This window comes from Ambystoma mexicanum, chromosome 3q (assembly GCF_040938575.1).
Source record: "Ambystoma mexicanum isolate Mex_15411 chromosome 3q, UKY_AmexF1_1, whole genome shotgun sequence".
In the NCBI taxonomy this organism is placed as follows: domain Eukaryota; kingdom Metazoa; phylum Chordata; class Amphibia; order Caudata; family Ambystomatidae; genus Ambystoma; species Ambystoma mexicanum.
In genome coordinates this window covers 1,058,249,518-1,058,270,486 of record NC_090926.1, presented here as the reverse complement: position 1 = coordinate 1,058,270,486, position 20,969 = coordinate 1,058,249,518, and the positions used below count along the sequence as shown (strand labels likewise).

Below are 20,969 nucleotides of genomic sequence, written 5' to 3'. Positions count from 1 at the left end.
GCAAGACAAACAAAGGGCTTCAATCTGTCTCAACGCACAGAGTAAAAGCCAAGAAAGACCTCACGAACAGAAAACGGTGGAAAAAGACGACAGGGGCAATTTTGACAAAATGGTCACTCATGGGTGCTGTACTGCAACTGAGGGTTCCACCTGCGGTAGAAAAGGACACTGGTAGGAAATATTAAACCACTGCCACCAGCCAGTTAAAGTCGTGTGGGTAACAAAAAATGTTACATGAGAAAGTAGGACAAGGGGCTAATAAGTTACCACCCAGCACTCCACATACGATGGTGTGTGCTGGACCTACAAAGTGAAAAAGTGAAGTTAAGCTAATTTCACTTTACTATTTCTTGGGAACTCTAGTTCACCCAAGAAAAGGTATTTAAACCTTAAGAGGCATCCAACGGATTTTTCATTAACACTGCACTGAAGGTGCTGTGTCTCATCATAAAAAAACAGATGTCTATGGAGTTCGTCAGACTCCAAAAATAGTAAAAACACAAAATCCAAATCAGGTAAAACACATGAGAGAGTGAGAAAAAGGATCCCACTCACTCAGGAGTTCAAATTAAAAAGTCTTAAGTCTGGAAAAAAACCTGGGGTCTCTAAGGTTGAAGGGAATTAGCACAGAAATGAGAATTCTCCCTAACACTCGTCCCCCGCAGACTAAGGGACAGGAGGATTTACTCCATTCCTGGATGAATCTTGTATTCCAGTCGGTTATACTTTCTGGAGAGACCATCAGCATTTCGGTGATTACACCCCGACTTATGTTCTATAGTAAAATCAAACCGTTGGAGGCTGATTGACCATCCAAACAATTGTGGATTTTCCCCCTTCATCTGCAGGGTTGGTGGTCAGTCTGAATAATGAAAGTAGAACCATACAAATATGGCCTAAACTTCTTCAGTGACCACACAATGGCAATACATTCACGTTCTATAGTTGCCCATCTTGTCTCACGGTCCTTCGGCTTCCTGCTGATGAAGCAGATAGGGTGTTCCCTGCATTTCTTATCCAGATGGCTCAAGATTGCACCTATCCCTGTATTAGAAGCATCAGTCTGTACAATGAAGGATTGGTTATAATCAAGACTGGTGCTTGACAAATGGCTTTGTTCAGTCCTTCAAAGGCCTTATTGCACTCCTCATTCCACCTGACTTTCTTGGGGAATTTGGGTGAGGAGATAACATTTAAGGGAGAAGCTATGGTCCCATAGTTCTCTATGAAATGTGTGTATTACCCAGTGAGACCTAAGAAGGCTCTCAATTGGGTTTGATTAGTAGGGGTGGCCCAGTCTAGTTCAGTTTGTACTTTGCTTATCAATGGCCTTATTACACCTCCTCCTACCTCATGCCCAAGGTAGATCACTTTAATCTGACCAATTTGACATTTACTAGCCTTTATGGTCAGATGGGCCAGTTCTGACCATAATGAACCTGCAAAACATATCCTAGGTGGTGAAGATGCTCTTCCCAAGTGGGGCTGAAAAGTGCAATTTCATCCAACAATGCCATGCAGCAGGCCTCTAACCCATTTAGAACTTGATTCACCATCCTTTGGATTGTAGCAGGTTCATTCCTAAGTCCAAAAGGTATAACCTTAAACAGGTATAAGCTTCTTGGGGTGGAGAAGAACAAGTTACTCTCTTACCTGGTAACATTCTTTCGATGGGATAGTCCGACGACGTATTCCATATCTATGACAGTAATCACCACAGCTGTGCTGCTTCGGAAAATCTTTCGGCGTCTGTGTCCTGCGTCAATGACATCGATACGCCGCCCTCGAGGACCTCCTCCAACGGCCGACGTCACTGGATGTTATAAGTAGGACGCACGACGCCCATAGCCCCAGTTGTAGTTTTTTCCCAGAACGTGTGGCACCAGTCTTCTGCCAGTCTGACCACACAAAGCCTTGCGGAAACGTAAGCTGCAATCGCATGAGAAATTCTGTAGCGGGGAAGGCAGGGAGGGAGCGATATGGAAATACGTCATCTGACCATCCCATCGAAAGAACGTTACCAGGTAAGAGAATAACTTGTTCTTCGAGGGGATTGGGTCCTCCGACATATTCCATATCTATGACAGACTCCCTAAGCAGTACCAATGCAGGGAGGTGGGAAAAGAATTTAGAATACAGAAATTTAGAATGCCCAATCAAATTGCGGAGCAAAGGACCACCTTGCCAAAGGCCAGATCCTGCCCCCGGATGGAATCGAGGGAGTAGTGACGTACAAAAGTATGGACCGAAGCCCAGGTGGCTGCATCACAGATGTTACGAATAGGAACACCCCTCTGTAGGGCAGTAGAGGCAGCCATACCCCTGGTAGAATGGGCCCGCAAGCCGACCAGTGGGTCCTTACCCGCCAAGTGGTAACATTCAGAAATTGCCAGAATAATCCACCGAGACAAAGTCTGCTTAGTCACAACTTGTCCCAAACGCTTTCCAACGTAACCAATGAAGAGTTGATCGTTCACTCTGACCCGGGACATGCGTGAAATATAAAAGCTTAAAGCTCCCCTAGGATCGAGCCTATGGAGCCTCTCCTCTTCCTTACCAGGATGCAGAGGAGGCTAAAATGCCGGAAGAATAACCTTCTTGCCTAAATGAACTTCTGACACTACCTTTGGAAGAAAGGAAGGACGAACTCTAAGGACAACCCTGTCCTTATGAAATACAGTGAAGGGTGGCTTAACTGAAAGTGCCTGTAACTAACTCACTCTGCGAGCGGAAGTGAACGCAACCAAAAATACAGTTTTAAGAATTAACAGTCTCAAAGGGCACAAATGCAAAGGCTCAAACGGAGCACCCATCAGAAACTTGAGGACCAGGTTCAAATCCCAACCGGGCACCTGGAAAGGTGACGGAGGGAACACATTAGTGAGCCCTTTTAGAAACTGAGAAATTAAAAGGAATTTTAAAATAGGAACACTCTTCAGACGAGCGCTTAAATATGGACAGCGCCGCCAGGTAACCTTTAACGGTACCCACTTGCAAGCCCGTGGGCTAAAAAAAGCAAAAAAAAGAGAACCACAGGAATGTCACATGAAAACAGATCCACATTCTTAACCCTGCACCAGTCGCAGAACTTTCTCAAACGGCAACGGTACAGGGACTTTGTTGCGGGCCTACTGGCTGAAAGCAATACCTCCATCACGTCTTCAGGGAGGTCCCAATCCTTATACCTCAACCTTTCAGAAATCAAGTGTGAAGGTTGAGGGATCTGACCTCTGGATGGAGAACCTGATCCCCCTCCCGTCTCGGTAGGGAAGACGACGTGGAGGGCAGATGGACAAGTCGAGAAGGCCCGGGTACCACGTCATCCGGGCCCATGCCAGAGCAATGAGGATCATCCGGGAACCGAACCTTCGTAACCTCCGCAGCACTTGCGGGATGACGGGGACTGGAGGAAACGTGTACAGCAGTGGGAATGACCACTCCACCACGAACGCGTCTCCTAAGGCTCCTCTTGGAGGAAAATCCCGCGAGCAGAACCTTTCGCACTTCCGGTTGACACTGGAGGCGAAGAGATCCACTTGAGGGGTCCCCCAAAGGGCGAAGATCTCCAGGAGAATCTCCTGAGCCAACTTCCACTCGTGAGAGATCGCGCTCTGCCTGCTCAGAGCGTCCGCAATCTAGTTTTCGTCTCCGGCCAGATGAACTGCCGAGATCGAAACTTCCTGCTGGATTGCCCCGAACCAGAGCTGCATCGCCTCCCTGCACAGAGGAAGTGACTCTACCCCCCCCCCCACTTTTTGTTGAGGTAGTGCATGCTCACTGTGTTGTCCGTCAGGATCAGGACATTCTTTCCTCGCACCGTCGGCAGAAAAGCCTCCGACGGAGACCAACAACCGCTGACTGTCAACTCGTTGGCATGAGCTCCCCATCCCGTGAGGGATGCGTCCATCACGATCGTCACCTCTGGCCAGGGTAGCCAAAATGGAGCCCCCTTCATGCCTTCGACGGCCCACCACAGAAGGTCCTGGGCGACCGAGGACGGCACCTGAACAGGGTCCGACATCCTGCCGGAGGACTATGACCACTTGACCTTGAGTGCCCATTGCAAAGATCTCATCCGCAGCCTGGCCTCTGGCACCAGAAGAATGCAGGATGCCATGAGGCCGAGCAATCTCAAGAACTCGAACGCTGGGAGACTCTGGGCATGCTGAAACTTGTGCACCATCTGCTGAATGTGATGAGCCGTCACCTGGGGAGGAAAACACTGCCCCGGGACGTGTTGAGCACTGCTCCGATGTACTGGAGCCTTCGAGCCGTCAAGTGGGACTTTTTTAAATTCAGGGAGAAGCCCAGCTTGTGGAGGGAGTGGCAGGTGACGGACAGATGATCCAGGATTTGCTCGGGGGAGCGCGCCCTGATCAACCAATTGTCCAGGTAGGGGTAGACGTGAATCCCCCCTTTCCTGAGATGCGCTGCCACCACTACCATGAGCTTGGTGAAGACCCTCGGGACGGAGGTTAATCCGAACTGCAGGACCTGAACCTGAAAGTACGAGTCGCAACGGCGAACCTCAGGTACTTCTTGTGCTTTGGATGGATCGGCACATGAAAATAAGCGTCCTTGAGGTCGAGAGACACCAACCAGTCCTGAAGTTGAAGGACCTGGAGGACTTGAGAAAGAGTAACCATCTTGAACTTGTCCTTCCTGAGGAGTTTGTTCAAACCGCGCAAGTCCATGATGGGTCTCAATCCCCCGTCTTTCTTGGAAATCAAAAAATATGGGGAATACCATCCCTTGTTCCTCTCCGCTAAAGGCACCAGTTCTATGGCGCCTTTCTCCAGCAGGGCTTGAACCTCCTGTACAAGGAGCGGATCCGGACTCTGCAACGAGAGATTCCCCGGTGGATTGTCGTGAGGCCTCTGCCGAAAGGGAAGACAGTAGCCGTGGGCTATGATCTCCAGAACCCACATATCTGAAGTAATGGCACGCCATTCGACAAGATGCTGTGCCAGCCTTCCCCCAACTGGCGAACAATGGGACATGGCCTCATGACTGAGCCGAAGCGGCTATGGCGTTGCCTGAGGGCAAAGAGGCAACTGCCCGAGTGGCCTTGGCACCTCGAGTACCCTGCTTTCCACCTCTGGCACTCTTACGGTGGCCCCTTTGACTGGCAGCTCCTCTCGCTTTACCAAAGGATGAGTAATAACGAAAGGAAACTCCCCTCCATTGCTGTCCCCTAGGAGGAAAAGGCGGAGGTTGGAGAACTGCAGCACCCAATGACTTCGCTGCAGCTTTGGAGGTCTGCAACCTCTCAAGGCTCTCGTCAGCCTTGCTGCCAAAAAGATGTACACCGTCAAAGGGCATGTTGAGGAGCTGGGCGTGCACATCAGGAGCAAACCCCGACTTCCGCAACCATGCAAACCTGCGTATTACAGTGCTCGCGGCCATGGACCGGCTGACGCAATCTGCCATGTCCAAACCCGACTGAAAGGCCTCACACATGGCATCCTTGCCATCCTGGGCCATAGCAAGAAAACCATCCCGTTCGTCCCCTTCGGGAATATGTTCAGCCGCTAAGGAAACACAGTTCCACAGAGTGTGCGTGAAACATGACAAGGCACATATGGAGTTGGCCGCCTGAAGAGCCATACCCCCGGAAGAAAACACTTTCTTCGCCCAACCATCAAAACGCTTGTCGTCCCTATCAGGAGGGATGGTAGGATACGACGCCTGCTTTGCTGGGGCCGGAGCCGCCTGCACCACCAAACTCTCCTGAGTGGGGGTGCTTGGTCAAGTAGCAGGGGTCGCTACTCGCTGAGCGGTATTTTTGCGGCAAAGACTTGCCAACTGCCGGGAGACTCTCCGGAGAAGTCCAAGCCGGCGCCGACACAGGCTTCGAGGGCGGAGCCCCGAGCGAGTCCCTCGACATCCTGGGCGCCGATGACTTCCTCAGAGGCGGAGCCTCGAGAGAGTCCCTCGACGACATCGGCGCCACAGGCGTCAACGTTTTCCTCAAAGACATCACAGGCTCACACGGTCTCAAGCGCGTCGAGGACCGGGACCTGGAACGGGCGTGACTAGATCCATTCCCCTTGTCCGAGCGGGACTGCTCCCGCGAATCGTGCCGACCACCCGAGCCCGAAGGCGTACGAGCGGTGTCTCTAGTCCGATCACGACCGACCCCACTCGGAGGCGCGGACGGACCAGTGCCCTGCGATTCGAGAATCGCTAGCATTTTCTTACCGAAGGAAGCCCATTCCTCCGGCGTTGCATGCTTGGTGGGATAAGCGACCCGCCGACGGGCGGAGTCCTCGGATGAGGACTGGGAAGGCGACCGATGACGGCACTTCCGGGAGTACCTCGAAGAGGCAGAGGAGTGGCGGGACCCACTCCGGGACCGAGACCCACAGGACTTCCAACGACGATGCGGAGAGTCGCCCCTCGAATCGTCTGCCGAAAGCCCTGCGGACCTCGACTTCCGGGGCTTGGACACCTTACCGACCGACAGTTTCTCGTTGCGCGCCTGCAAGGCTTTGGACGTAAGCGACTGGCAGTCGACACAATCATCTGTGTCATGATCCTCCCTGAGGCACCAGAGGCAGGCGTCATGCGAGTCCGTCACCGACATCTTCGACCCGCAGTCCCCGCACTTCTTGAAGCCCGGACGCGGGGTGGAAGAAGAGGTAGACATCACAAAGGACTTTAACTTCACAAACGAACAGGTTCGAAGAACCAAAAGAACAGAAACTCCAAAGAGTCGAGGCGCGCCGAGATCTCCAAAGCAAACACGTTTGCGGAAAAAACTGAACTGAGGCTACGGGTGTCATGCGTCCTACTTATAACATCCAGTGACATCGGCCGTCGGAGGAGGTCCTCGAGGCAGCGTATCGACATCATCGATGCAGGACGCAGATGCCGAAAGATTTTCCAAAGCAGCACAGCTGTGTTGATTACTGTCATAGATATGGAATACGTCAGACGACCCAATCCCCTCAAATGCAGTTTTCTCCTTGGCATGGTCTGTCAGTGCGATTTGCCAAAAGCCGGAGGTCAAGTCACATGTGCTGCGGAACTTGGCTGAACCAAGTTTGTTCACCAGTTCATCTGTCCTTGGTAAAGGATGGGCATCAGTGGAGGTGACTGCATAAGAGCCCTATAGTTCATGCAGATTGTCAACTCTTTGGTTCCTGCCTTTGGCACTAGTACAACTGGACTAGCCCATGGGCTGGTTGATGGCTCAATAACCACAAGGTCAAGCATCTTCTTGACCTCCTCCTTTATGTGAGATCTGACATCCTGTAGCCCGTACTTTTGACAGGGAGACTGTCACCAGTGAGAATATCATGCTGGCCCCAAGGGGTCAAGCCTAGTGTCAGTGAAAATAGGGAGGCAACCTGATTTAACAGAGCCTTGCACTACTCCTGTTGCTGCAGAGTCCAATCTGAAGAGAGTTTCACTCCTTCAATTGTCTCATTTGCAAGTTGTCCCCTGAGGAGATCAGGGAGAGGCTCACTCTCCTCCCCCAGTGTCCTGACAACAGTTCGGTATCTACAGTAAACCTGCCTGTTCAACACAATATCTGTATAGTTCCACTCCTTACCAAACCAGAAACACCCATCTTGCGCGTCGACAATGATTACGTACCGCTGTACCGCTATCTATATAGCAGTAGATGAAATGAAAGGCACTCTTGTTACTAACACACATATATGGATATTGACTTATTTTTGCATATTACTCGTGCCAAATAGGTGTATGCCTATTTTTAAATGTGTGTACTCCAATTTATTAAACTTTGTTTTATAACATATCTAACCTCTGATCTTCAGGGCTAGTATATACTAATCTAGCCTTCCTGCAATACGGGTATACCGCCTGTGCTCCAATGATAAGGGTAGCCTTTGACTCTATTTTTTCTATTGCTAGTCTCCTATAACCCTCTAGAGTCAGGCCCCCATAGAAAAAAGAGGGATCTCTGCCCCCTCATATATTTTCACTCACTGTAGAGGAGGCCATCTTCCCAATAAAACTTATGCTTCCCTGGCTCTTGCCCTTACAGCTGGGAAGCTGTCTGCTGACGTACACCTTCTAAAGAGGGACATTCCTTGTCCTCTGCGGAAGGCTGCCCTAGAGGGTCCACTTCTGAAAGTAAAGTCTGCTGCTCAGGATACCCTCTAGAATCCAGATCTCCAATGCAGGGAACGTTTTCTGCCAGCTCTGGGTCACCAGTAGCTGTTTCCACAGAATTGGGTTGGTCTTCCCACTCAGCATCAGCTTCACTGGGGTGACCTGGGACAGTCCTCTCGGGGATGTCCTTGTCCTGTGTACAGGTTTTGGTTTCAGACCTTTCTTCTTTCCAGAGACCCTGGATTTCGCCTTAGTCTCTTTTCTTTTCTTGGAAGTTGAAGGGTGGCCTTCCTGTGGACTGGAGGTATTGCATCTCTCCTTAACCTTAAACTGAGAGACTCTTAAGGTTGCCTCTCTGGCAAATCTTGTTCGCTCCAGCTTCTTTCCGCTGGAAGGTCTGGGAATACTACACACTACTGCAAGAGCCTTCAAGTCATTCCCCAACAGGACTCTCCCTGGCACTTTATTCTGTACACTAACAGGGATCCTAACAGCCATATTATTGCACTAGATGAGAGCTGGCAGAATAGGAACCATTTGGATAGGGCCTCCAGCAAGTTTAGTGGGGCCTTTGGGTGCCTTAGCTACATGCTCAGGTTTGAAGAAACTCATCAAACACTGTTATGCTTACCCCAGTCTCTCTTATGGCAGAAGTCTACTGACCATCTACAAGGACACTGTCCTTAGAATACTCTTTGGTGTTATCTGGAATGTGGTTATAAACATACACATTCTGTTGTTCCCACAGACCCAGGGACACTAAAGAAACACTGGCTGAGACTCCGATGTGATCTTCAGCCAGTAGTTGAATGTGTGCACGTGCCATTTGTGCTTGCCCCTCAGGGATGAAGGCTAAGGAGGCAGTGTGGAACCCTGAAGGTTTACCCTTACATCTGGGATCCCCTTTCACGTGATCTACAGAATCACATACAAAACATTTACCAAATGTTCTCTGGAATGGGGGTTTCTGTTGACCTCCCTCTGGTTTGGCACCAGAGGGTTCACTAGACCTACCATGTTTCCCATGGGGTCTACCCTGGTTATGTTTGTGGCACTGTTTTGGATGGTTGGAATTAGAATTTTCTTTACCCTCTTTCTTGTGCTGCTTCCCCTCTTCCTTCTTGTGAGTAGCCCCGCAATTCTTATGAGTGGCCCTGTTGGCTACCCATAAGTCAGCAGCTTGTGCTAGTTTCTTAGGATCAATGTCCTTATGGTAAACCAAGTGCTGTCTCAGCTCAGGAGAGCAGGCATCCAAAATAGTTTCAAGGAAAATAAGAGGTCTCATTCCTTCAAAGGAGTTCACTGTGTAACCCTCAACCCCAACCATCCAAGTTCTTCAAACATTCACATACCCACATACCCAGGTAGCCCAAGGGTACCATCAGTCTTTTTGAGGATCCAAAACCTCTTTAGGTACTGGGAAGGAGTCTTCCCAAATCTGGCTATTAAATGCCAGCTCAACTAACTCAGTCTTTTCTGTCACTGGCACTCAACTCCATAACAGCATCACAACCATTCTGGGGGAGCCTCGACATGAGCCATGCAATCAAATCATTCCCTCTCATTTCTTGTAGACTATAGGTGTACTCAAACGTACTCAGCCAATCTAACACATCAAGTTTAGGATCATACATACTTACTGCTTCTTCAGGGAGGCAAGGCCTCTTGGGATTAGTAGACGTAGAAGACCCTGAAAGGGAAGCAGGATCAAGGGACGACATCCTCATTTCCATTTCATCCTGCATTTCTCTTTCTCTGAGTTTCACCTTCTGATGTTTGCTTTCAGAACGTTCTTCAGGTTTTTTTTTAATTCCAACTCTAATCTCAGTCTTTCAAGTGCAAGATGTTCTGGGCTTAGATTTGGACCTTGTGGGGTTAGGATAGGAAGTGGCTGAGGTACAAGGGCAGGCTGTGGAGGAGGGTAGTTCCCTTCTGGAGACTCCTCTGACTCTTCGTGCAGATTGGAGTTTAACTCTAAAGTAGCATCCTCATCATTATTTTCCATATCATTTTGGTTAGTAGGTGTTACAGGCCTACTTCCCATACTTTGGCAATTTAACAACCTTGTAATCAATTCACATTTTCTTCCTTTCAGAGGCACAGCCCTAGCTATACACAGATCTTTCAGGCGATCTAATCAGGCTAGTGAGGGGTGACTCATGAAAGTTATCCATAATAGGCATAGTACAAGGTAAGAATTGGTGCAGTCACACTGTGTGAGAGTGCACAAGACTGATCTGCTTGGTATTAGGTACCCCGCAGTTAGGGAGACTTCTCATAAATGTGCCAATTCCTCCCACCTTAGGACCCTCCAGCTCTTTTGCTAAGCTTTGGGACTTTGAACTTTTCAATTCAATGTGTTGTCTGTGTTTGTTTCTGTTTTGGTTATGGATTCTAACCAACTCCATAGGCATCATCTTTTCATTTGTATCACACAGCACCTTCAGTGCAGTGACACAGGGAAGTCTTTCAGATTTCACAAGGTTTAAATACCTTCTCTGGGATTATCTACTGTTTCCCAGAACAGTGGAGCGAAATTGACTTCACTTAGCCCTGTTAATTTCTAGACCCAGCACACTATCTTGCAATAGAGTGCTAGAGGGGTTACTTACTATCCCCTATGTCTATTTATTCATGTAACAGTCACATGTTACCCTTTCCTCTCAGAATGGCTGGTGGCAGTGGTTATACAACAAACTACCATGATTTTTCCTGACCGCAAACTATTCGTAGCGCCGGTAATGTTAAATCGCGGGAGCCATATTTTTCAAGATGGTGTCTGAGCCCCCTTTGTTCAAACAGGTCCCGGTCGTCTTTTTTCGCCATTTCTTTTTGGAAAGGTCCTTCTAGAGTTTTTCTCTGCGCGCTAAACCAGGTTTGGTCTCTTTGTTCATTCGCCTTTGGCGGGCTTCAGGAGTGAAGACCGCCTCTGGCGCCCGAGTGTCTGGGGTGGGCAGGAAGTGAGGGATGAGCCTGAAACTCCCTGTGCTTAGTCTCCTAGGAAATGCACTGTGTGGTGATTGGCTGGCTGACTGTCCGGCAAGGACAGCCACCCTGCTGGGTGAGTGCTAGGCTGTAATGAATGGGAGATAACTGAATAAAAGGCGAGTCTTTTGGCTTGGAAGGCAGAGTCGACCACTGGACGAAGGAACCAAAGAAGAGCATGAAGAGGACACCTACTGCAACTCCTGGACCGTTGGTTTGCCCGGTGAAGCCCTGCTGCAGTGACTACTTGCCAAGTTCGCATCGACAGAGAAGCCCCTGCAAGGATAACTTCTCCCTTTGAGTTGGTGGGACCAATCAACTCCAAAGTAAGCCTCCTGGACACCCATCTCAGAGCTGGTTGAATTTCCTCAGAGTTGCTGCAGGAACCGTGTAGCCAGGGAGAGGGACACCAGATTGCGTGTGTTACTTTTAACCTGGCCTAAAAGCTTTTGGAAGATCCTCCGGACTCTCACAAAGCAGGACTGACCATGCTGGAGCCCCCTCAGCAGAGTACGGGACCGCAGAAGTAAGGACAGTCCACCTTGACAGCCAGGAATCGCGCTTATTGCTATTTGCTATACCGCAAGGAGCTGAAATGCGAAACAGCCACCGAAAGTAAAGTTTGACGGTTGCCAGTTTTGACAGTGCCAGTACAGTGCAGGAGTCCCCCAGCGTCCTCCCTTTTGTCCCCACGACTGAGGCCCAGGAACAGTGACATCTGCAGAGCTGCACAGGAACGGAAGTCATCGGCTGCATCTTTTGTTCTTTACCAAGGTACTGTAAAACAAGTCTAAGAGAACTTAACTCTTACTGTGGAAGTGCTTGTAACCTTTGCAACTCAAGTCTAATCAGCTTGTGGCCCTACATTTTATTCTTCTTTTTATCAAACACTCCAAATAACTTGTCCAAAGACGTTTCCATTAACTTACCTGATGTGCTGCATCCTATACAAAGACTTTTGCCCTTTGACTTAGCCTATTTGAATTGAATGACTCTTCTAAGTGCTATCTGAAAGTATTTGCCCTGCTTAAGAATATTTGTAAGTTCTTGTGTTCTAATAACCTTTGCCTTTTAGCAACTTTTTAAAAGTGTTCTGAATGCCAACAGTAAGATATTAAATATCCTCCGCACCTGTGGTGTAGGTTGTGTCTGTGGGCCATCCCAAAATGGTCTTGTCTGATTCAGAAACTCAGTGTACAGTCTTGAAGTGTATTTGTAAGTTATTAGTATATTGCTCCCTTCTAAAGAAGGCTTTATAACTGACTGATAAATTAATAATTGTTCATGCAAGAAACCTTGAGTGTAAGAGATTATTTGAATACCTGTAATTGTGAATCTTTGTGTAACTCCACTACAGCTCACATTTTCCCTCTTGAGATAAGCCTGGCTGCTCAACACGCCACTAACACTGTGTAGTAAAAGCTTATACCAAAGGTTGGGTTGCCTATACCTGTAGTCATAGTTGTTTGTAGTGTTCCCAGAGGGTACTGCATTTAAACTTTGCCTAACAGTCCTTAGGAGGCTCCTGGAGTTTTTGGCCGGATTCGTTCTGCTGCAGAAGTTGCACTAGACTATGGACACTCGACTCCTGGTATTGGGCTTCTGCAGCAACAGAGAGGCACAGCAAGTCGGGGATTGCAGCAAAATTGATTTCGCATCTCGGTTAGTCGGTCCCGCCTAACCGAAGGGAAGAAGTTGTTCCGTCGGAGCTTCTCTGTCGAGGTGAAATAGGAGGTCAGCACAGCAGCAGGGCTTCACCGGGCCATTCAAAGGCACAGGCGGTTGCAGCAGGCTTATTTCACGGCTTCTTCGCCGGATGTTTCTTCTAGTGGTCGACTCTGCCTGTAGTCCCAAAACCCTCGCCTTTTAAGCATGATTTCCCATTCATGCACAGCCTAGGCTGCCAATCACACAGCTGCGTGGCTGTCCATTTAGGACTGCCAGCTGGCCAATCAGGACTGGGTTCGTGCAGGCACACCTACAGACAAAGGATAGAGTTCGGGAACTACCCCTCACTTCCTGCCCATCAGACACACTGGTGCCAGGGGCAGCCTTCAGGGCTGAAGCCCGCCAATGGCAAGATAAACAAAGGGCTCAAATGTGGCTCAACACACAGAGTAAAAGCAAAGAAAGACCTCACAAACAGAAAATGGAGACAGGGGCCATTTTGACAAAATGGTCACCTGTGGGTGCTGTACTGCAGCTGAGTGTTCAGCTTGCGGTAGAAAAGCACAATGGTGGGAACAATTAAACCACTGCCACCAGCCATTTAAGGTAGTAGGGTAACAAGAAATGTTACATGAGAAAGTAGGAGAAGGGGCTACTAAGTAACCCCCGCCTCCTCCCAGCATTCCACATAAGACGGTGTGCTGGTCCTACAAAGAGAAAAGGTAAGTAAAGTTAATTTCACTTTACTATTTCATGGGCACTGTAGTTCACCCAAGAAAAGGTATTGAAACTTTAAGTGGAATCCAAAGGATTTCTCAGTGACACTGCACTGAAGGTGCTGTGTTTTACCATACAAAAAGCAGATGCCTATGGAGTTTGTCAGACTCCAACAGTGAAAACACAAAATCCAAATCAGTAAGACACATGAGAGATTGCAAAAGGAACAATTTACTTACCTGTAACTGTTGTTCTCCAGCATAGGTCTGGCATGGATTCACATGCTCATGAATATTCCCCGTCGTCAGGCTGGGAATCCTGGGTAAAGAAAAAATCAGCATCAGTTTCGTTTCTGATCTGTCTTTCTTAGTAGTAACCAATCACTGGTCTCTGGGTCATACTGCGCCCAGCCAATGACTGCCCTCTCCCTAAGCCCCGCCCCTGGCAGCCATCCTCAGATTTGGTAGCACGTGAAGTGGCAGTATGACCAAGTGAAGAGCCGCAGAGGGGAAGGATGTAGGGTTCGCATGTGAATCCATGCCAGACCCATGCTGGAGAACAACAGTTACAGGTAAGTAACTTGTTCCTTCTCCAGCATGGGGTCTGGCATGGATTCACATGCTCATGAATATAAGAATACATAGCAGTACACACATGCACAACCACGGGAGGTAGAAAGGCTCAACATTAAGCATTACATAAAACTCAACATTAAGCATCTCTTACCTCCTCACCAGGCTCACCTTAAGCAAACAGGTTGCGCAGCACTGCCTGGCCGGCTCTGGACTCCTCCCTGGAATCCCGGTCGACGCAGTAGAATCTTGTGAAGGTGCAGATGTCCAGCAGGGGCACACCAGACAAGAACGCTGTGATAGCAGCGATCGCTCTGGTCGAATGGCTCTCGGACGGCCGGGCAACGGTCGGTTTGCCAACCGATGACAGTGCATGATGCAGCCGGAGAGCCATCTGGAAATGGAAGCCTTCGAGAGAGCCTTCCCTTGGTTCACAGGTCCAAAGTTCACAAACAGCTGTGATGTCTTCCGAAAACTCTTCGCTCGGTCCACGTAGAACTTCAGCGCTCTAGCTACATCCAGCAAGTGCAAAGTCCTCTCGGCCGGCGACGTAGGTGGCGGAAAAAAGACTGGTAACACCAAGGGCTCGTTGAGATGGAAGTCCGACGGCACCTTGGGCATGAAGGAGGGGAGCGTCCTCAGCACCACCCTCGTCTCGTGGAAAGTCAAGTATGGAGGCTTGCAGGAAAGGGCCTGAATCTCTCCCACGTGGCATGCTGAGGTGATGGCCACAAGAAACGCTGTCTTCCACGACAGGAACTTCAACCGAGCCGAATGCAAGGTCTCGAATGGCGGGCCCATGAGCCTGGTCAGCACCACATTGAGCTCCCATGCCAGGGCTGGAGAGCCTTCACCGGCGGGAACGATTGGAATAGTCCTTTCATAAACTCCTTCACCAGGCGATGAGACCACAGGGACGACCGTCCTGCAGTTCTGGTGTATTGGGAAATCGCTGCCAGATGCATCTTGATGGAAACATGATCTAGTCCAGCTTTGGCCAGCGACAGTAAGTACGGTAGCACTTGAGGGGCTGTAATCCATAGAGGGTTAATCTTCTGTGCCAGACAGAGAACCTCTTCCACTTGTGTCCGTAGCACTTGAGAGTTGAGGACGCCCTGGCCTTTGCAAGAACCTCTCTGCAGTCAGCCGGGATATCGTACCCTCCAAACTCTGGTGCTGCAGGAGCCAGGCCTGCAAGTTCAGCGACTCTGGGTCATGATGAAGAATGCCGCCTTCTTCTCTGGAGAGAAGATCCGCATCCGTCGACAGTTTCACTGGTGGGGACGCTGACAAGTCCAGAAGGTCCGGGAACCATATCTGTCTCGGCCACCTGGGTGCGACAAGGATCATCCTGCACCGGGACCTCTTGAGTTGGTTGATGAACCTGAGCAGCAACGGCAACGGAGGGAACGCATACAGGAACAGGCTTTCCCGGGTGAACGAGAATGCATCGCCCATGCTGCTCGGCTGGGTGAACCTGCTGGCGAACCTCTGGCACTTGGAGTTTGTCGCCGTCGCGAACCGGTCGATTAGGGGTTTGCCCCATCGCCAGAAGAGCTGATCCACTTGATACTGGCATAGTTCCCACTCGTGGCCCGAGCACAGCTCCCTGCTGAGTGAGTCGGCAATGGTGTTTTTTATCCCTGCTAGATGAAAAGGTACCAGAAACATCCCCTGGGCAATGGCCCAGTGCGACAGATCCTGGGCTTTCTTGGACAGGGCTGGGGATCCGGTTCCTCCCTGCTTCCGTATGTAGAACATCGTGGTGGTGTTGTCGGTGAAGATCCTCACCACCTTGCCCTTGAGGGACGGGAGGAATGACTTGAGGGCCAAGAACACTGCCCGGAGCTCCAGTATGTTGGTGTGGAGCGGCCTCTCCTCCGGGAGCCACAGGCCCCTCGCGTGAAGATGTCCGGTGTGGAGGGAGGGATCCGTTGTCACCGTCACCTGGCATGCTGGGGTCTGAAAGTCCGTGCCCACTGCGAGATGCACGCGGGTGCCCCACCATCGAATTGCTTGGCGGAATACTTCGTTGAGCGAGATCTTGTCCTCGAAGCTGCCCGTCGCTTGCATCCAACGGGCATCGAGGAACTCCTGCAGGGGACGCATCCGAAGCCTGCACAGGCGCACCAGATAGATGCAAGAGGACATCATCCCGAGCAGGGACTTGATGGACCTCACTCTGGCCACGTCCGTGGCCAGCAGACGCTGTACCTTGCCCAGGATGGCCTGTGTTCTTTCCTCTGACGGTGAGGCCAACTGCGCTACTGTATCGAGCTTGGCTCCCAGAAACAGCGCGACCTGCGACGGAACCAGGTGGTGATGGAGAATCCCAGGTCCGTGAGCAGCCGGACAGTCTTTGCTGTGTGTTCGACGGCGATTTCCCTTGTCCCAGTCGTCCAGGTAGGGGTAGACGTGGATCCCCTGTAGGCGCAGCCGCACCGCCACTGGTGCTAGGCACTTGGTGAACACCCTGGGCGCCGACTTCAATCCGAATGGGAGGGCCTTGAACTGGTAGTGCCAACCTTGGACTACGAACCTGAGAACCTTTCAGTGTCCTTTCAGGATGGGGATGTGAAAGTACGCATCCTCCAAATCCAACGACGATAGGAAGTCGCCTTCCTCCAGCTGGCCCAGCACGTGCTGCAGGGTGACCATCCGGAACTTCTGTGCCTTGATGCATTTGTTCAGCCGACGCAAGTCCAGGATGGGACGCCAACCTCCTGTCTTCTTCCTGACGAGGAAGTATCTTGAGTATACTACGGAGCCTCTTTGGGACAAGCTCGATGGCTCCTTTCTTGAGCATCGCCCTTACCTCTAACAGCAGTTGAGGGACGTGGTTTTCCTTCCTGGCCACGGGAGGAATTCGGGGGCACTTCTTTAGAAATTCCAGAGTGTACCCGTGGGCCAGGGCGTCCAGCAACCAATGGTCGGTGGAGATGGACTCCCACACGCTGACAAACTTTGTCAGCCGGCCTCCCATCGGGGTGCTTCGGTGGGGGCCCGACGCAACGACCGGTTCAGTCTTGCTTGGTAGCAGCCTTGCCTCCTTGGCGACGACGGCGAGATCCACCTGACTTGCCTCGTCCCCTGTAGGCTTCTTGCGACGAGGAGTGGGCCGCCTGACGGTAGGTCGAGGAGCCGCCGCCAAATCCTTTGGAGGCACTTTGCTTGCCTCCGGAGTTCCGAAAGGGCGGCCGCCGTTGCTGCAGAACTCCCAAGGCCCGAGCTATCTCCGTGTCAGTCTTGATGGCCTGCAGCGACTCATCCACAGTCTTTCCAGACAGATTGTTCCCGTCAAAGGGCATGTCCAAAACCTTGGCTTGCACGTCCTGGCGGAAATCCATCGACTTGAGCCACCCCCGCCGTCGAAGGCAAACACCGATGCCCAACTGGCGGAAACCGGTGTCGGCAATGTCCGTGGCCACAGTTATGGCGTGGTCCGACGCCACCTCACCCTCCTGTAGGATTGCCAGGGCCTCTGCCCTCCTGTCGTCCGGGAGGAAGTCCCACGGGGGGGGGGGGATCTTGTACCACAATTCCCTGTCGTAGCGGGCCACAATCGCTAGGGCGTTGGCCGCCTTAATCGTCGTCGCCGCCGACGACGAGACTCTTCGTCCCACGGCGTCCAGCTTCCTTCCCTCGCCGTCCGGTGGGGAAGTTGAGGATGAAGCCGATGCCCTCCCCCCCTGTTTTCTTGGCCGCTGTGAGACGACGGAATCCGGGGTCGGCTGCGCTCTAAGGTACAACGGGGCGGCGTCGGGGACCCGGTACATCTTCTCGTACTGGTCCCTCTTGGTAGGTGTCGTGGACGGGTTCTTGAGGAGGCCAAGTCCCTCGTCCCAGATGTCATCCAGCAATGGCACCGCGAGGACCGTCGTCCTCTTGGCCTCGCGCCGTTGGTAGAGGAAGCCTTCCTCCTCCTTCTCAGGGCAGAGCTGAAAAAGCTCGGATGCCCTGGCAATCATGGCATGGAAGGAGCCAAACTCGTCGGGCGGGGACGCCCGAGGAATCGGAGACGGGAGGCCAGTCCCGTTGTCCTTGCCATCATCATTCGTCCCTGTCGTGGCCGTGTCCGTTCCCGTGTCGTCCCTCGGGATCGGGGAAGGCGACAAAGGCTGAGAACGCTGTGAGGGATGAAGGGGCACTGGATGAATTCTCCTCCTCTTGTTCAGAGGGCTTCCCGACGGACCCGGTACAGCTGGGTCGTCCGTCGGGGGTAGGGGCAGTCTCGTCCTCATCTCTGTGCATAAGGCTTGGATTGCCATCAAAATGGCCGCCGTGTTGTCCTGAGGCTCGGGTTGCGACGGGCGTGCTCGGAGCGACGGTTGTTCCTCTACGGGAACCTCGTTGTTGTTGCCACCCTCGCTCTCGTCGTCCCCCTCCTCCGGATTCCTCCCGTGGGGCTGGGCCTCTTCCAAATTCTCGGCCAATTCCTCCTCGGAGGTTGTGTCCGTGACGGCCACCGCCCCCCCTCTTTTTCCACCAGGGTCTTCTCGATGGGCTTAATAGAGGATTCCCTCCACGGAGGCAGGGAAACTCTGGGCCCCAAGGTCGCCTCCACAGGGCCTCTCCAGAAGCTTAGCCGGGTTCTCGGATTTTCTCTTCCCCGAGCCAGAGCGTTGGCTCGTGGTTGATGGTGTCGGTGAAGGTGCGCCCTGCTGGCAGCCGAGGAGCCTGACCGTTCGGTGCTCCTGGTGCCCGCGGAATTGCAGTGCTTTGCCTTCTGTTGGGCCCCCGTCGCCGGGGCGCCCTCACAGGACTTAGAAGACCGCTCGGACTTCTTCTTCTCACCTGCTGGGCTCTTGCCTTCCAGCCAGTTGGAGAGACGGGTCCGGCGATCCCTTATCGTCCAATCCGACATGTTAAAGCAAAATGCAGTCTTTCTCCACTTGCATTTTGTCCTTGTGGAGGCAGTAAAGGCATTTCGAATGCTCGTCCTCCCTGAACACATTTTGTAGGTTGCATCCTGGGCAGATCCTGAACAGCTTGCCGGGAGTCGAGCTTCCCCTTTCCTGGGCCATGTTCTTCTCGTCCACGAGGTAGGCCTCAGAAACCTCTGGAATCCTCCAAGAAGCGTAACTCGATGAAAACTTCACCCTGGAGGGTCATAGATAAATCCGAAACGGGTCCCTGTTGATCGGAAGTAGAAACGGTGGAGCTTGAGGCTCGATTAAACCGAAAAATTAGATAAATCTCTTTGAAAAAGCGCAAAAAGCAGTAAAAGCTCGAGAGCTATAGCATGAGGACTCCCAACACGAGTGTGCTGTAAAAATCTGAGGATGGCTGCCAGGGGCGGGTCTTAGGGAGAGGGCAGTCATTGGCTGGGGGCAGTATGACCCAGAGACTGGTTACTACTAAGAAAGATAGATCAGAAACGAAACTGATACTGATTTTTTCTTTACCGAGGATTCCCAGCCTGACGACTGAGAATATTCATGAGCATGTGAATTCATGCCAGACCCCATGCTGGAGAAAAAAGTCCCATTCACCCAGGAGTTAAAATGAAAAAGTCCTAAGTCCAGCAAAAGAGCTGGGGGTCTCTAAGGTTGAAGGGAATTAGCACAGAAATGAAAATTCTCCCTAACCGATGGTGACCGGGTTGGGGCCCTATTCCGGCAGCAAATCAATAGAACATCCATCAACACCACACATTCATTTGCTAAAATCTGGATATTTAAATTGTGTGTAATACAAATATGTCTTGTTTTAGGGAAATTGGTTCCAGTGCAAAGGGTATGTGGATGTTGCAGTGATACTGGTCCTAAGGTATTTGTAAGGAGTCTGTGCAGAAAAAAATCAATTACCACAGTACGGTGTATACCTGAAGATAGGCAGCTTGGTATACAGTCAGCAGCAAGACTAATGGTTAATGTCACTGCATAACTTTCTCTCTGATGGGTGCACAGATTTGTTCTTAACAAATAAAGCAATTGGTACTGAAGAAGATGATGCATGAGAGGAACAATCATTGAAACCGGTCAACCACATTCTTTGATGTCCCCTGACTAAGGGTGACACATAGTGGACTTGAGCAATTGGGAACTTTGACTAGCGATGCTGATTTTCTAATTGTTTTTTATGTGAAATCACAATCTCACAGAAAATTAATTACCGTGTTTACTCCAGAAGAAAAAGCAATCTGAAGGAGCATAACAACGTGTTGAGATTGCTATTTATAATCTTAATTGTTTCATTACCTCTTACTTTGAGTCTATCAGACACACTTCGCAGAGGGCAATTAAACTGTCCTTTATGGTGACGTCTAGTCCCACGTGAACTGCCTGATTGACCAAAGCATACAGCTCTGGGGAGATCAAACCCCAGCTGTAATTCTTACCCAACTTTTTATCACATTGGTGTTTTAAGCAAGATAATCATTTGCTAGTACCTTGCCTTAGAATTACCTCATTCATTGTAGGAATATGGCGAGTCTCTCTTCATCTGTCCCTTTGTTGATAGGCGGTGCCACATCGCTTTCTAGGGCCAGTAAGCACCATGAAGGGAAAGTGTTCTTCCGCTTAAGGAGAGTGTTAGGGCTACACATTGAATGCTTATCAAATGACTAGCTCGAGAGAAGCTTTTCTTCCGTTTTCTGTGATAATGTATAAAAAAGATAACAGAAAGGACAAAGTACCCCAGACCAGAGGTATCAACCTATAAGTTATACATTTCCCTGTTTTGTTAATAAACTGCATAACTTTGTCCATGTTATTGAAAGTTACAAGATGTTTTACAGCGAGATGTGAATTATTGACTCATTAACTTTTTCAGTTTTCGCATATGGTGACCACTTGCTTTTGAGAATTTCTGCAATTATATCAGGTTTGCATTTAGTGGTTTGTGAAAAACTCCTTCATATTTAAGCACTGTAATAATAGGTGCTACTAATAAATTATTGATACTCCCAAGTCGTCCTACTATTTGCGGGATCAGTCTTAG

The 20,969-nt window shown here is 50.5% G+C and overlaps 1 protein-coding gene across 4 annotated transcripts in view; it reads right to left on the bottom strand.

Annotated features, from left to right (window-relative positions):
* Positions 1 to 20,969, bottom strand: part of HGS (hepatocyte growth factor-regulated tyrosine kinase substrate) — a 793,272-nt gene that overhangs the window by 281,482 nt on the left and 490,821 nt on the right. The window lies entirely within an intron of this gene.